The sequence below is a fragment of the Rana temporaria genome, chromosome 1 (genome assembly GCF_905171775.1).
Source record: "Rana temporaria chromosome 1, aRanTem1.1, whole genome shotgun sequence".
In the NCBI taxonomy this organism is placed as follows: Eukaryota; Metazoa; Chordata; class Amphibia; order Anura; family Ranidae; genus Rana; species Rana temporaria.
The window spans coordinates 260,201,312-260,215,432 of record NC_053489.1 but is presented as its reverse complement, the minus strand read 5'-3'; the positions used below and the strand labels follow the sequence as shown (position 1 = coordinate 260,215,432).

Genomic DNA, 14,121 nt, shown 5'->3' with positions numbered 1-14,121 from the left:
TGAGGTACTGTATGTTGGTCATCAAAAGGAGACCCTGCCACCATCACGAAATGTGGCAAAGAGACTTTTATGCAACAACTCCTCAAAGTGGCATACACCAAACCTGAGCTCCTTCTGGGGTTATGGCAATTGATTGGTCACTTTACCCTTGTATTGGGGATCTAATATAGCAGCCACCCAATAGTGGTCCCTCTCTTTAATGACCCAAATCCTATACTCCAGGGGTCATCAACCCCCGGTCCGCGGCCCACTACCGGGTCGCGGCACTCTGCCATTCGGACTGTGATGTAGGAGACTTTTCTTCCTCCTGCTGTCGCTCTGTAATCCTCACAGAGCCGACAGTGGGATGCGGAACAATTCTGGGTGGAGGGCGGAGCTACCCAAGGTTATCAAACAGGCAATTGGCTGCTAGGGCTGTCCTTCAACCTAGCAGCCAATCACCTGTTTGTTACCTCGGCCCTCCATCCAGAACTGTCCCGCCTTCCTCCCTGCAACTCCTCTCCTGTCCCTATTCAGACATGCTGTGCCTCCCTCTGATCGTCTCTGGAGTGTGGGGAGGGGACTGAGCACTGGAGTGTGGGGGGACGACTGAGGACTGGAGTGTGGGGGGGGGGGACTGAGGACTGTAGTGTGGGGGGGGGACTGAGGACTGGAGTGTGGGGGAAGCTGAGGACTGTAATGTGGGGGAGCTGAGGAATATAATGTGGGGGGACTGAGGACTGTAATGTGGGGGGACCGAGACTGGAGTGGGGGGACTGAGGACTGTAATGTGGGGGAGAGCTGAGGACTGTAATGTGGGGGAAGCTGAGGACTGGAGTGTGGGGGAGCTGAGGACTGTAATGTGGGGGGGGCCTGAAGAAGTTAAATTGGGGTGACCAAGAACTGTCATGTGAGGGGGGCTGAGGATATTAAAGTGGGGGTTGGGAATGTAATGTGGGGGGTAGGCTGAGGACTGTGATGTGAGGGACTGAGGACTGTAATGTGTGGGGGGACTGAGGATTGTAATGTGGGGTTATGATATAAATAGGGGCAGAGGACAGTACTGTTAATGGGGGAGCTCAGAGTATGACAACACTACCAGTGACAGGGTGAGTGTGAGCAGGGACTGACTGGGACACATGTGTACAGGGCCTAGTGGGGGCACTACTTTCATCTGTGGAGGGGGCTATACCTTCATCTGTGGAGGGGGGCACTAGCTTCATCTGTGGAGGGGGGCACTGCCTTCATCTGTTGGGGCCTTACCACATCTGGTGGCAGGCAGCATGACAAGTGACAATCCACATCTGGTGGCAGGCAGCGTGGCAAGTGACATTCCGCATCTGGTGGCAGGCAGCGTGGCAAGTGACATTCTGCATCTGGTGGCAGCCAGCGTGGCAAGTGACATTCCGCATCTGGTGGCAGGCAGTGTGGCAATGACACGCTCAAAGCTCCCACTGATTCTGCATTATGGTGGGTTTAACTTTTTTATTTATTACTACAATGTAATAATAGAAATAATGCGCTGACAAATTGCCCGCGAAAAATCGCTTACATCCCGCATGCCATCCCCAACCTCCCCCAACCGGGCCTTGGCAAAATTTCCTTCCACGCAACCGGTCCCCGGTGCCAAAAAGGTTGGGGACCACTGCTATACTCCTTATGCAGGTATTTGAGTATAAAACACCCCATTCACCACAAATTTCCTGCTACAGAAGACTTTGAGTTTTCAATGTTGCTGTTGACAACATTGTCCTCAACAGTCTCACCCAACCCACCTACAAGAACCAGGTGTTTGGGAGAGGCGAAACATCCCCCTTGAAGCCTCCCATATTTTCTTCTCATCACTTCCAGAACCTCAACCCTTATATTCCTTCTTGGCTTCCTGCTGTCTCTTGGTTACAGGGCTAGCAGTAGAGAGCAAGTTCCTGTTGGCCCTGGAACAGCAGCGAGTGCACCTGTTCCTCCTGCTGCTATGTCTTCAGTGCCATGCCTATTGCACCACACAGTGTGTTCTCCATCTCAGGATAAAAAAAGCGGGATTGTGATTTGGATTTTTACTCAAAAACTGCCAAATGCTAGAAGAGTCCTGAATGCTGGGCCATTGACAGAGTGAAAAGAATCCTACCTTCACAAAGCCTATCCTTGTGTTATAATAGCTTAAGCAATCATTGATGTCCCATTGCTACTAATGTAATCCAGCTTGTGGGGGTGTCATAGCTTAGATCAGTGGTCATCAACCCTGTCCTCAGGGCCCACTAACAGACCAGGTTTTATGTATTACCTTGGGGAGATGCAGACTAGGATACTGAAATCACTGAGCAGCAAACGATATCACCTGTGATGTATTTCAGTCATCTTGCAAACCTGGCCTTTTAGTGGGCCCTGAGGACGGGGTTGATGATCACTGGCTTAGATGGTTGACAAGCAGCTGATGTTGACTCTACATTTTTCTTAAGCGAGTCATGGCTGGGTATGACCACCTGAAGTGCCCACAAACCGTTCTGGCCTGACAAAGGAGTTCCTGAAAGCCTGGGTATTTTATGTTTTCTGATGAACTGCTGCACCACAACATTAAGGACATGTGCTAGGCAAGGAAAGTGTATGAATATTTACTGGCAAAGGTCAGCTAGTAGATTGTTTCCATTGTCACACACAACCTTGCCTGGCTGAAGATGATATGGTGTTAGTTACCTCTTGGTCCAAGCCTGCAGAACTGCCAGAACTACTGGTGGAGGGAATGGATGGCCTTCTGGGCAAATTTGTTTTGGCTGGGTATTTGCCACTGTGGTTTAGCACAGGCCATATATTTGTGGAAGAGGGCTATCCCTATGAGCTGGAATGGGAGAAGCTACAAAACCAGCAAGTTTGCCAACTGGCATGAAGACACTGGGCATTGGAATGATTTAGACATATTGTTTCAGCATCTGCGAAACAGACATCTGCCTTGAGAATGATGCTACTGGAAATGTCAGGGTGGGTGTAGGAGAATACTGCAGAGGTTCAAGCGTTTGTTTGCCATTCTTTAGTGTGGCCTTATAACCTTCTTCCTCGCTTGAGTGGTGTATCCTAAGCCTTTGAAACCCATTTTAAGACCTCCCTTCCTCTCAATGGAGGCTGAAGATGTTGTGGCAGAAGCAACATCAGAATGAACTACTTGCTGTGTGTGACTGAACAGTGAGCTGTAATATCACTGGGTCTGGTGAGCTGCTGCTCCGTGGATTTACTGTCTGCTGCTAGAAAGACTTATCCCTTTAGGAACTGACCATTCAGCCATCTAGACTTATTGATGCCGGTTTTACTTTTCTCATGTGCACCAATTGTACAACTGAGCCTCAAAGCTAGACGGCTGAGGATTTAGGACTAAAGACCACCCCTTTACAGTTGCTTCACAGATACCTTTACCTATTGCTTATGGTAAGAGGTGCCACTCAGGAGACATTATACAATATCCTTGACATTTTCCTAGAGTGCACTCTAATCTAGTTATAACATTATAATTTACATTGCAGTTAATGCTTATATGCACTGTTTATTGCTGACGTTGCTGATTTAGAAGTTGACTTCAGTCTAGTGGTACAGAACTGTAGTCTAAGTTACTTTAGCATAGTGATTATACTGTACAGCAGACTGTATCTGAACCTAACTTATGCTCAAAACACCATTTATTCTAATCCATACTAACACATTGCGTTTATTTACCACTAAACAGTGTTTGCAGCAGTCTTCATTCAACTGGGTGTGCCAGAAGAGCTGAGGATATTCACAGAGTTAAGGCAAAGAGCAGCAGATCCAATCAACCAAGTGGCTCCTGCAGGGGTAGTGCTACAGTATAACTATTTCTGTTAATATACCAGAATCTCTATATACACAATGTGATATTGCCTGCCCTTCTGACTGATTGCATGCCTTGGTAGTGAAATGCGACTAAAAGTATATGAAATACTAAGGCTTCTGCAACATTGCTTGTAATATGTGTACTTACTGCTAAGTGCTACACACTGTCTGCACATTAAAACGCTATGCATTCTCCAGTTGTTTAACATTTGTTGCCCTTCAAAGAAATCAGCCACAGGGATCAAAGTGCAGCAACATCAGAATGAACTAAACATTTGTTTTATTCACTAGAAAATGTAATTATAAAACAATGGACTTAAGCTTTCCAGACCTGACATCTAATTTGTCTTTCTCAGTTCATACAGTATTTGGCATCCAATTTACAAAGCTGTATGTCCATTTAATATAATAAAACCACCATAATAAGATAGTATGTTTAGAATTTGATCAGTTAATGTGTCAAAACCTTTTCTGACATAGCACTTTGGGTGAATGAAGAGGGGAAACACTATAATTATTTGCCTGGGTACATCCATGCACCATAGATCCCACATTGACATGATCAAACTTATACTTTTTAAACTATTTATATAAAATATTAACACAGTGCACATGTGTTTTTTTTAAGATGTACATCTTAAGCCAATGAATAGTGTATTTGCAATACAATGTTGAGAAAACGCTGCAAGCAGGACTCCAAAACTGTACTCCAAAACACTGTTATTAGGTGATCTACACCAGTGTTTTCCAACTCCAGTCCTCAAGGCACACCAACAGGTCATGTTTTCAGGCTTTCCATTATTTTGCACAGGTGATTAGATCAGTTTCACTGCCTTAGTAATTACCACAGCCGTTTCATCTGAGGGAAATCCTGAAAACATGACCTGTTGGTGTGCCTTGAGGACTGGAGTTGGGAAACACTGATCGACACTACTGCAGACCCAGGGCCGGCCTTTGCGTTGTGCGGGTTGTGCGGTCGCTCAGGGCGCCATAGCAATATGGGCGCCTGACGACCTGCATAGATTCCGATGGTCACAGTCAGATTCGGCGGCGCGGCGCCCCCCCCCCCCCCCGCGTGACTGAATACGACTTGGCGCCGGGTGGCATGCTTGGTGACAGCCGGGAGGCAGCGGCAGACACACAGCAGGCATGGAGGGTGCAAGTCGCACCCGAGCGAGCCGTCAGCACACCCGGGACCCGGCAGCAATAATTCCCTTTGCAGCGCCGTGGCTCTGATGAGTCTCAGCTGCCTGTGACTGTCTGTCTCAGTCACAGGCAGCCCAGCACAGTGCAGCCGCCTCCCCCTTTTCCTGTGCTGTGTGTGTGCAGCACGTGGCTCAGATGTTCTATAGTGTGTGTGTGTGTATGGGGGGGGGGTTTCTGCATTGTGGGGGGGTCTGTATTGTGTGGGGGAGGAGGGGTTCTGCATTGTGGGGGGTCTGTATTGTGTGTGGGGGGTTCTGCATTGTGGGGGGGGTCTGTATTGTGTGTGGGGGGGGGGGGGTTATGCATTGTGGGGGGGTCTGTATTGTGTGTGGTTCTGCATTGTGGGGGGGGTCTGTATTGTGTGTGGGGGGTCTGTATTGTGTGTGGTTCTGCATTGTGGGGGGGTCTGTATTGTGTGGGGGAGGAGGGGTTCTGCATTGTGGGGGGTCTGTATTGTGTGTGGTTCTGCATTGTGGGGGGGTCTGTATTTTGTGGGGGGGGTTCTGCATTGTGGGGGGATCTGTATTGTGTGTGGGGGGTTCTGCATTGTGGGGGGTCTGTATTGTGTGTGGGGGGTTCTGCATTGTGGGGGGGGTCTGTATTGTGTGTGGTTCTGCATTGTGGGGGGGTCTGTATTGTGTGTGGTTCTGCATTGTGGGGGGGGGGTCTGTATTGTGTGGGGGGGGGTTCTGCATTGTGGGGGGGTCTGTATTGTGTGTGGTTCTGCATTGTGGGGGGGGTCTGTATTGTGTGTGGGGGGGGTTTCGGCATTGTGGGGGGGTCTGTATTGTGTGTGGTTCTGCATTGTGGGGGGGTCTGTATTGTGTGTGGGGGGGTTCTGCATTGTGGGGGGGTCTGTATTGTGTGTGGGGGGGTCTGTATTGTGTGTGGTTTTGCATTGTGGCGGGGGTCTGTATTGTGTGTGGGGGGGTTCTGCATTGTGGGGGGATCTGTATTGTGTGTGGGGGGGTTCTGCATTGTGGGGGGGATCTGTATTGTGTGTGGGGGGGGGGGTTCTGCATTGTGTGTGGGTCTGTATTGTGTGTGGTTCTGCATTGTGGGGGGGTCTGTATTGTGGGGGGGGGTTCTACATTTTGGGGGGGTCTGTATTGTGTGTGGGGGGGTTCTGCATTGTGGGGGGGTCTGTATTGTGTGGGGGAGGAGGGGTTCTGCATTGTGGGGGTCTGTATTGTGTGTGGGGGGTTCTGCATTGTGGGGGGGTCTGTATTGTGTGTGGGGGGGGTTCTGCATTGTGGGGGGGTCTGTATTGTGTGTGGTTCTGCATTGTGGGGGGGGTCTGTATTGTGTGTGGGGGGGTCTGTATTGTGTGTGGTTCTGCATTGTGGGGGGGTCTGTATTGTGTGGGGGAGGAGGGGTTCTGCATTGTGGGGGGTCTGTATTGTGTGTGGTTCTGCATTGTGGGGGGGTCTGTATTTTGTGGGGGGGGTTCTGCATTGAGGGGGGATCTGTATTGTGTGTGGGGGGTTCTGCATTGTGGGGGGGTCTGTATTGTGTGTGGGGGGTTCTGCATTGTGGGGGGGGGTCTGTATTGTGTGTGGTTCTGCATTGTGGGGGGTCTGTATTGTGTGTGGTTCTGCATTGTGGGGGGGGTCTGTATTGTGTGGGGGGGGTTCTGCATTGTGGGGGGGTCTGTATTGTGTGTGGTTCTGCATTGTGGGGGGGGTCTGTATTGTGTGTGGGGGGGGTTTCGGCATTGTGGGGGGGTCTGTATTGTGTGTGGTTCTGCATTGTGGGGGGGTCTGTATTGTGTGTGGGGGGGTTCTGCATTGTGGGGGGGTCTGTATTGTGTGTGGGGGGGTCTGTATTGTGTGTGGTTTTGCATTGTGGCGGGGGTCTGTATTGTGTGTGGGGGGGTTCTGCATTGTGGGGGGATCTGTATTGTGTGTGGGGGGGTTCTGCATTGTGGGGGGGATCTGTATTGTGTGTGGGGGGGGGTTCTGCATTGTGTGTGGGTCTGTATTGTGTGTGGTTCTGCATTGTGGGGGGGTCTGTATTGTGGGGGGGGGGGTTCTGCATTTTGGGGGGGTCTGTATTGTGTGTGGGGGGGTTCTGCATTGTGGGGGGGGTCTGTATTGTGTGTGGGGGGGTTCTGCATTGTGGGGGGGGTCTGTATTGTGTGTGTGGGGGGGGGGTTCTGCATTGTGGGGGGATCTGTATTGTGTGTGGGGGGGGTTCTGCATTGTGGGGGGGGGGGGTCTGTATTGTGGGGGGGGTCTGTATTGTGTGTGGGGGGGGGTTCTGCATTGTGGGGGGATCTGTATTGTGTGTGGGTCTGTATTGTAAGGGGGGTTTGCACTGTAGGGGGATGGGTCTGCACTGTAGGGGGAGACTGTAGGGAGGTCTGCGTGACATGCAGGGGGTCCAGAACGGTTAGGGGGGTGTCTGTGTAACATATAGGTGTCTAGAGCTGTGGGGGGTTGTGTAATGTAAAGTGATGCAGGGTGTTGTATAATGTAAAGAGGTCCAGAGGTGCAGTTGTGGAGAGGGGTACACAGTAGTGACAGAGATATTGAAGGATGCAGGGGGCACAGTGGGATTTTAAATTTTACCGTGGGGGGGGCAGATATAGGATCCGTCCCGGGTGCCAAATGCTCTAGGTACAGCCAGGCCACAGGCGGATTCTGCAGGAATGACAGCGTGGGCGGCTGTCCCTGCCTTGTTAGGAGTCGGAGATCACTGTCACTGGCAGTCTGTGGGTTACTCATTAAGATTGCCGCCGCTCGGCAACAGTGCGGCGGCCATCTTTAAAACTGGACAAAGTACTGGCAGGCCACAGGCGTATTCTGCCGGAAAGACGGCGTGGGCGGCTGTCCTTGCCTTGCTATGAGGAGCAGGAATGAGGAGCTCATATGCCATGCGCACTGAGAAGACAAAGGAGCGCAAGAATCCACAGAAGCAGACAGCGGATGTAAAAACTTTTTTCTGTAAGTAAATTCTTTTTTTATAAATGCAGTGTACTGCTTATTGTCTGTTTTTGTATTTTCTTATTTAAATAGGGTGTTTCTTAAAGGAACAGTAAATACAAAAGTTAAAAAATACTTTATTGTAATTATGTTTGATATTTGATAGTAAATTTACAGGTAGTGGTATTATACCATGTGATTTATTTTATATGTGGCGTTATTATACCATGTGATTTATTTTATATGTGGCGTTATTATACCATGTGATTTATTTTATATGTGCCGTTATTATAGCGTGTGATATACAGTATAGATGGCGTGATTATGTGAATAAAAGTTGTATTTTTATCATAGCTTGTAATCTGTTTTTTGGGAATGGAAGGCTTTAAATGGAGCCGGTATTGGAGAAAGGTGTGTACACTGAAAGGGCGTGGTTATGGAGGGGCGTGGTTATGGAGGGGTGTGGTTACTGAGGGGGCGTGGTTATGGAGGGGTGTGGTTACTGAGGGGGCGTGGTCACTAGGGGGCGCTGTAAATCTTTCTCGCACAGGGCGCCTAAAGGCCTAAGGCCGGCCCTGTGCAGACCACATCATTTTATATATTTTTATGAGGGTGTGAATGCCGCAAAGCGCTCCTCATTGCAAAAACATGTATGTACAAAATATCCAGTCAGAGATATCAATACAATAGGCTGCTGCAGGCACAAACACATTAATGCATGAGACACTTTCACATATGTGCCAAAGCACAGCTCCTATACACCATGGTGTTCTTGGCCAACATAGAAAGCCTATACTAATGACAACAGTGCCACAGGCATTGCATTAATGGAGAGTGCAAAATATGGTGCAGCTGTGCACTGTAGTCATTCAGCTTCTAACTTAAGCTTTTCCAATTAAGCCTTTACAAAAAAAAACATGGAAGCTGATTGGTTTCTCTGCAGAGCTGCACCAGATTTTGTACTCCGGTTTTAGTAAATCAAACCCATTGTGTCATGACTGGTGGAAACAACCTTTTGACCACTGCACGTATAGGGTTCCTAAACTCTTGATCCTTTCCACAGGACAGGGGAATAACATTTCTACAGGTGTTATATTATCCTCACAATGGCAGACCCTGAACTGGCTTTGTTTATAAGCTTTTACTTAACCCCCATACAATATGGCAGTGCCACAAAACACTTTTGCAATCAAGAACAGATTGTACAGTATTGACCAAAACCTCTCCGGGTGTTTCCAGTGAGGGGTACTGGAAATGCTACTACAAAGACATTTTGGACATTAGTATGCTTCCAACTATGTGGTAAAACGAATAGGAAAGACTCTTTGCTATTCCAACGTTACTGTACCCCTGTACACAAATATAGCTCCATAAAGATACATTTTGATGAGTTTGTTATGGAGGAACTAGAGCTACATGCACAAAACTCTGAATTTAACACTGCTGAACACCTTTGGCTAAGCTGACCCAGGGTAAAACATGTCAGAAGGGAAGCAGTGTCCAGGGAGAGGAAATTTGTACTATGCGTCATATCTTGTATACAGTGACATTTATTGAAAGAAAAAGGAAAGACTTTATTGGATTGTGACCCACTTGTTTTGTTATTGGAGAAGACAGATCCTTGATTGGTCTGGCACCCACAGCTGGTAAAGCAGCCCATATGCTGCCTTGAGCAATACCAATTTGGAAGGACTTTGAACACCTTGGAGATGAATTGGTTTGCAAGCCAACTTTAAAAATGCTCTTTTGACTGAATGAAAATGAAATGAAATGAATTTGACTGAATTCCCACAGACATATACTTATTTTGCATTTTAACAATCTATACAATTATCACTTCATGTCAAACCAAACAGTTTTATTTATTTATTAAATTATTTTATTTTGGTGATTTTTTATTTTTATTTTCTGTTTTTGAGAAAAAAGGCAGGAGGTACAAGCAATGCAGCACATCGTTGTACAATAAAATAATGAGGGAAACACAAGTATAGACCATCCAAGTCATCATGCACAATCTTTCTGAAAAGGACTATACCCAAAAAGATGATAAAGTAGGATATTGTAAATGGATATCAGTCACGATATTCACTGGGTGAAGCATCTTTAGACAGAATAATTTCCCTGGATCAATTAAAGGTTTAACCGGAACCTTAGGAGTCTATCCAGGCAGACCACATTTTATCAAACTTCTTGGCACAGTGCCTACTAACCTGTTTTATGTTTATGCATATGCCTATACAATTTTTTTAGACAGTGTTTCTTTGAAAACATGTTATTACTGCAATACAGTGGATTTAGGCAACATGCATAGATAATAAAAAAAAAAAAAATGACATGTTTCTTTTTTCGTTGTAGTTCATTATTGATTTACGAGAGGGTGCCAAAGATAAAAGTGTTAGACAATACTACTAAAGGCTGCAGTGTTTGCATTTGTAGGAAGAGATCAATCACAACTGACCTACAGAAGATTTTAAATAAAAAGGGAACCAGTGTCTTTCAAATGCTATTATGCACCAGCTATTCTTGTTTGTAAACATTATGAAATATTCAACTCTAATAAATATTAAAATGAAGACACATTCCATTATAACTAAGAATGAGATACTAGAAACCTCTCTACCAATTATTTTTCCAACATAAGAAACATATTTTTTTATGGTATTTGTAGCTGGTGGAGTTTATCTATTGCTTTAGGCTTTATATATAACATTTTAACATTCTTGTCAACCTATGTATCAGTGGACCTTACTATCTAACATTCCATAGCTTGTCATTGAGGAATACATAGGAACCTTATGTTTTATTCTCAAACAACCTGGGTTAATTAATCAGTTTGCACAAATACACGATGAACATAAAATACTCCATAGAGTGTCCAAGAAGGGTATGAATCGATGGCCACAGTGATACATCTGTTAACAAACGATGTTGCATTATTCTGTTGATACAGTAATTGCTCAATACTGTATTTCATGTGACTGAATTTACCAGCCAGAGAGTGGGAACAGCTGCATGGAAATCTCCCAGAATTTCAAGCTTTATTTACTATTATGCATTTCTACAAGTGCAATTGTAGGGAAGTTTTCTAGCAGTTTAATGCCAAAAACAATGTTTAAATTAAGAAGGAACCCATCTAGCACTGGGTGGAAGATTACATAGTTATTATCTACTGTATTTCCATTCTTTAATACCCACTACCAACAGCTATGTGTTTTTTTTTAAAGCAGGGGTCTCCATACCTTCTAAACAATGGACCAGTTTACTATCCTCTAGTTCAGAGGCACTGGACTATGGTCAGTGGCAGTAGAAATTGTCTTGGTATTAATGGGAGTAAACAGTGTCCCGTCTTTGGTATTTGGAGGAAGAAAGGTGCTCCATTGTTGATGTCAGTTGCAGGAATTATGCCCAATCGTTAATGTCAGTGGCTGAAGTTATGCCTCATTGTTGATGTCAATGGCAGGATTAATGCCCCATTTTCAGTGTAGTGTCTCATATCAGGGGGAGGAATAGTATCCCAAGGGCCAGATAAAGGCAACCAAAGGGCTGCATCTGGCTCCCAGGCCACGGTTTGGAGAACACTGTTTTAAAGTATATGTAAACCCCAACAATAAATTTTTCCCCTATGCTCTGTTAAATATACTGTTGTAAGTATTTGATATATATGTTTTATAAGTTAGTTAAAAAATACCTGTTGATCTTGCAGGAACTCTTCTGAGCTTAGAACTTCTTATGCTCTCCATGGTTATTTCCCACCTCGACTACTGCAACTCTCTCCTTCCTGGCCTACCCTTACACAGACTACTACCCCCCATTTTTTTAACTGCTGCTAGACTAATATACCTCACTTACCGATCCATAACTGCTGCTCCTCTCTGCCATTACTTTCACTGGCTTAAAGTACCCCACAGTATAAAATTCTAAATGCTAACCACAACATACAGGGCCATCCACAACATCGCTCCCAAATACATCACCAACCTCATCTGCAGATATCGCCCAAATTGTCCTCTCTGCTCCTCCCAAGAGCTCCTGCTCTCTAGCTCCCTTGTTACCTCCTCCCATGCTTGCCTCCAGAGCCTCTCCCATCCTCTGGAACGTCGTGCCCCAGTATGTCCGGTCATCCACTACCCTGTCCGCCTTTAGGCAATCCCTGAAAGCTACCCTACCTCCACCTAACAACTGTACCCGAGCCACCTCCATCAGATCACCCCCGCAGCTATTACCTTTTGTACCACCTCCCCTCCCTTAGATTGTAAGCTCAACGAGCAGGGCCCTCCTGTTCCTTCTGTATTGAACTGTATTGTAATTGTACTGACCCCCCTCTACATTGTAAAACGCTGCACAAACTGTTGCCACCATATAAATCCTGTATAATAATAATAATACTATAATCAATTACATTGTTCCTTAAGGAGTTCAGAACCACTTATCTCTATGTAATGGACAATAGGAGAGGAACAAGGTTCTGTAATTCTGTCTTGTTTCCTTTGTCCTGATTTAGAACAACAAGGTGTTGTCATCCTGACACTTGTAGAGGTTACAGTAAAGGTAAAAAAAAAAAAAAAAAACTTGAAACGTGAAAACGAATGCAGTTGTGACATATAAGGATGAATAAACTGCTACATATTTAATTTTTGGTTTTGGGTTTAAATGTGCTTTAAGAAGGGCATATAAATCGATAATAATATTGCAAAGGGCATACATATTGTCTTGCTATACTAGACTGCATTTCTGGTGTGCTGAGTTGGCATCTTTCTAGGAGGAAGGGTTGCAACAGGCGTGTAGTAGGTCTGCAAGTGACGTACAGATGAAATAAACTGCTACTTTATTGGATTTTGCATGTTTCAACAATTGGATTATATTGTGCTAACATACAATCTAAGATTGTAAAACTGTGTCTTCCTGGAACATAACAAGAGCATTTGGTACATTTAAAACTGTGTGCATAAATAGATGTTAGCACAGAAATAATTTGCCATCTCTCCTTTCCCCACTCATAAGGTTTAAGCGTAATCTTCCAATGCTTACTTACAGTTGACAATGGTTCTTCAATGAGGCATATAACACAGTGAACAAGCACAGCAAAACATTTGACGCAGTAAGTATGCTCTGTAATAAAAACATTGATTTCAAAGTGCTTCACACAACATCCAGCATCAACTGAAGAAAATATTTTGCCTTTTTAATATCACTAGACTGTGCAGACTCTTGCATCTCACTAGAAAGAATGCAGCAGCCCACTGAGAATAAATATCTGAAAATGTACCACTCGTCTTAAAAAAGAAAGCTTATGTTATATAATATACCATATCAAAATGTGATTTCATTTTAACATGGTTTGTGTGTTTACTGGCATCCTAAAATTGAATTTCTGCAGGACTAACAGACTGCCATGCTCTGAAAGCCAGGTAAGTAAAGCACTGAGCACTGACATCAATGACTGCAATATAAAAGGCTGTTTCCCAAAAGTCTATTCTCCTGAATAAGAGCAGCTAATTATTCTGCTGAGGTTCTTGCGTCACTGTGGCAATTAATTCATTTCATAAGCATAAAAAATTGAAATTAATTCCTGACAGTATAGGCCACAGATGGGACAAAAGGACATACGTATGTAGAATTCTCATTAAATTTATTTATTTTTGCAAAAAAACTAAATAGCCACGGAAGTATTTGATTATTTAAGTGTATTTTTCTAATACAGTGATCCAAATAGAGTTATAAACTGTTTAATAACAAATCCAGATCATTTATTAGGGTAATAACTTTGCTTAGATTAATATGGAGGCTGTCTTTGCTAACCTCGTTCTGAAATTGGCTAGTTGCCTGGCTAATATGGTGAGCAACTGGGTTCAATACTATCAAGTCACTCACCTGGAACAAGTAAAAAAGAGAAGCCAGCAATAGCAGCACCTGTGTTTCTCTCACTTTAAAGCATTGTTCAGTATAATCTGTTCATGGCATAGGTCAGGGGTCTCCAAGCTTTTCAGTACAAGGGCCACATTGTGCATTTTACAAATATCAACAAGCTAAAAAATGTGTTTTATATATGATCTCCCCTACATCCAGAAGTGCTTATAAGAGTACCCCTTAGATACAGAAATTCCCATCAGAATCCTCCCTTAGAACCAGGAGTGCCCAGCATAGTTCCCCCTAAGCTCAAAAAGGGCCCATCAGAGCC

The 14,121-nt window shown here is 45.0% G+C and overlaps 1 protein-coding gene across 1 annotated transcript in view; it reads right to left on the bottom strand.

Moving 5' to 3' along the window:
- Window positions 1-14,121, bottom strand: part of DIRAS2 (DIRAS family GTPase 2) — a 62,257-nt gene that overhangs the window by 28,696 nt on the left and 19,440 nt on the right. The gene's annotated exons all lie outside the window — the stretch shown is intronic.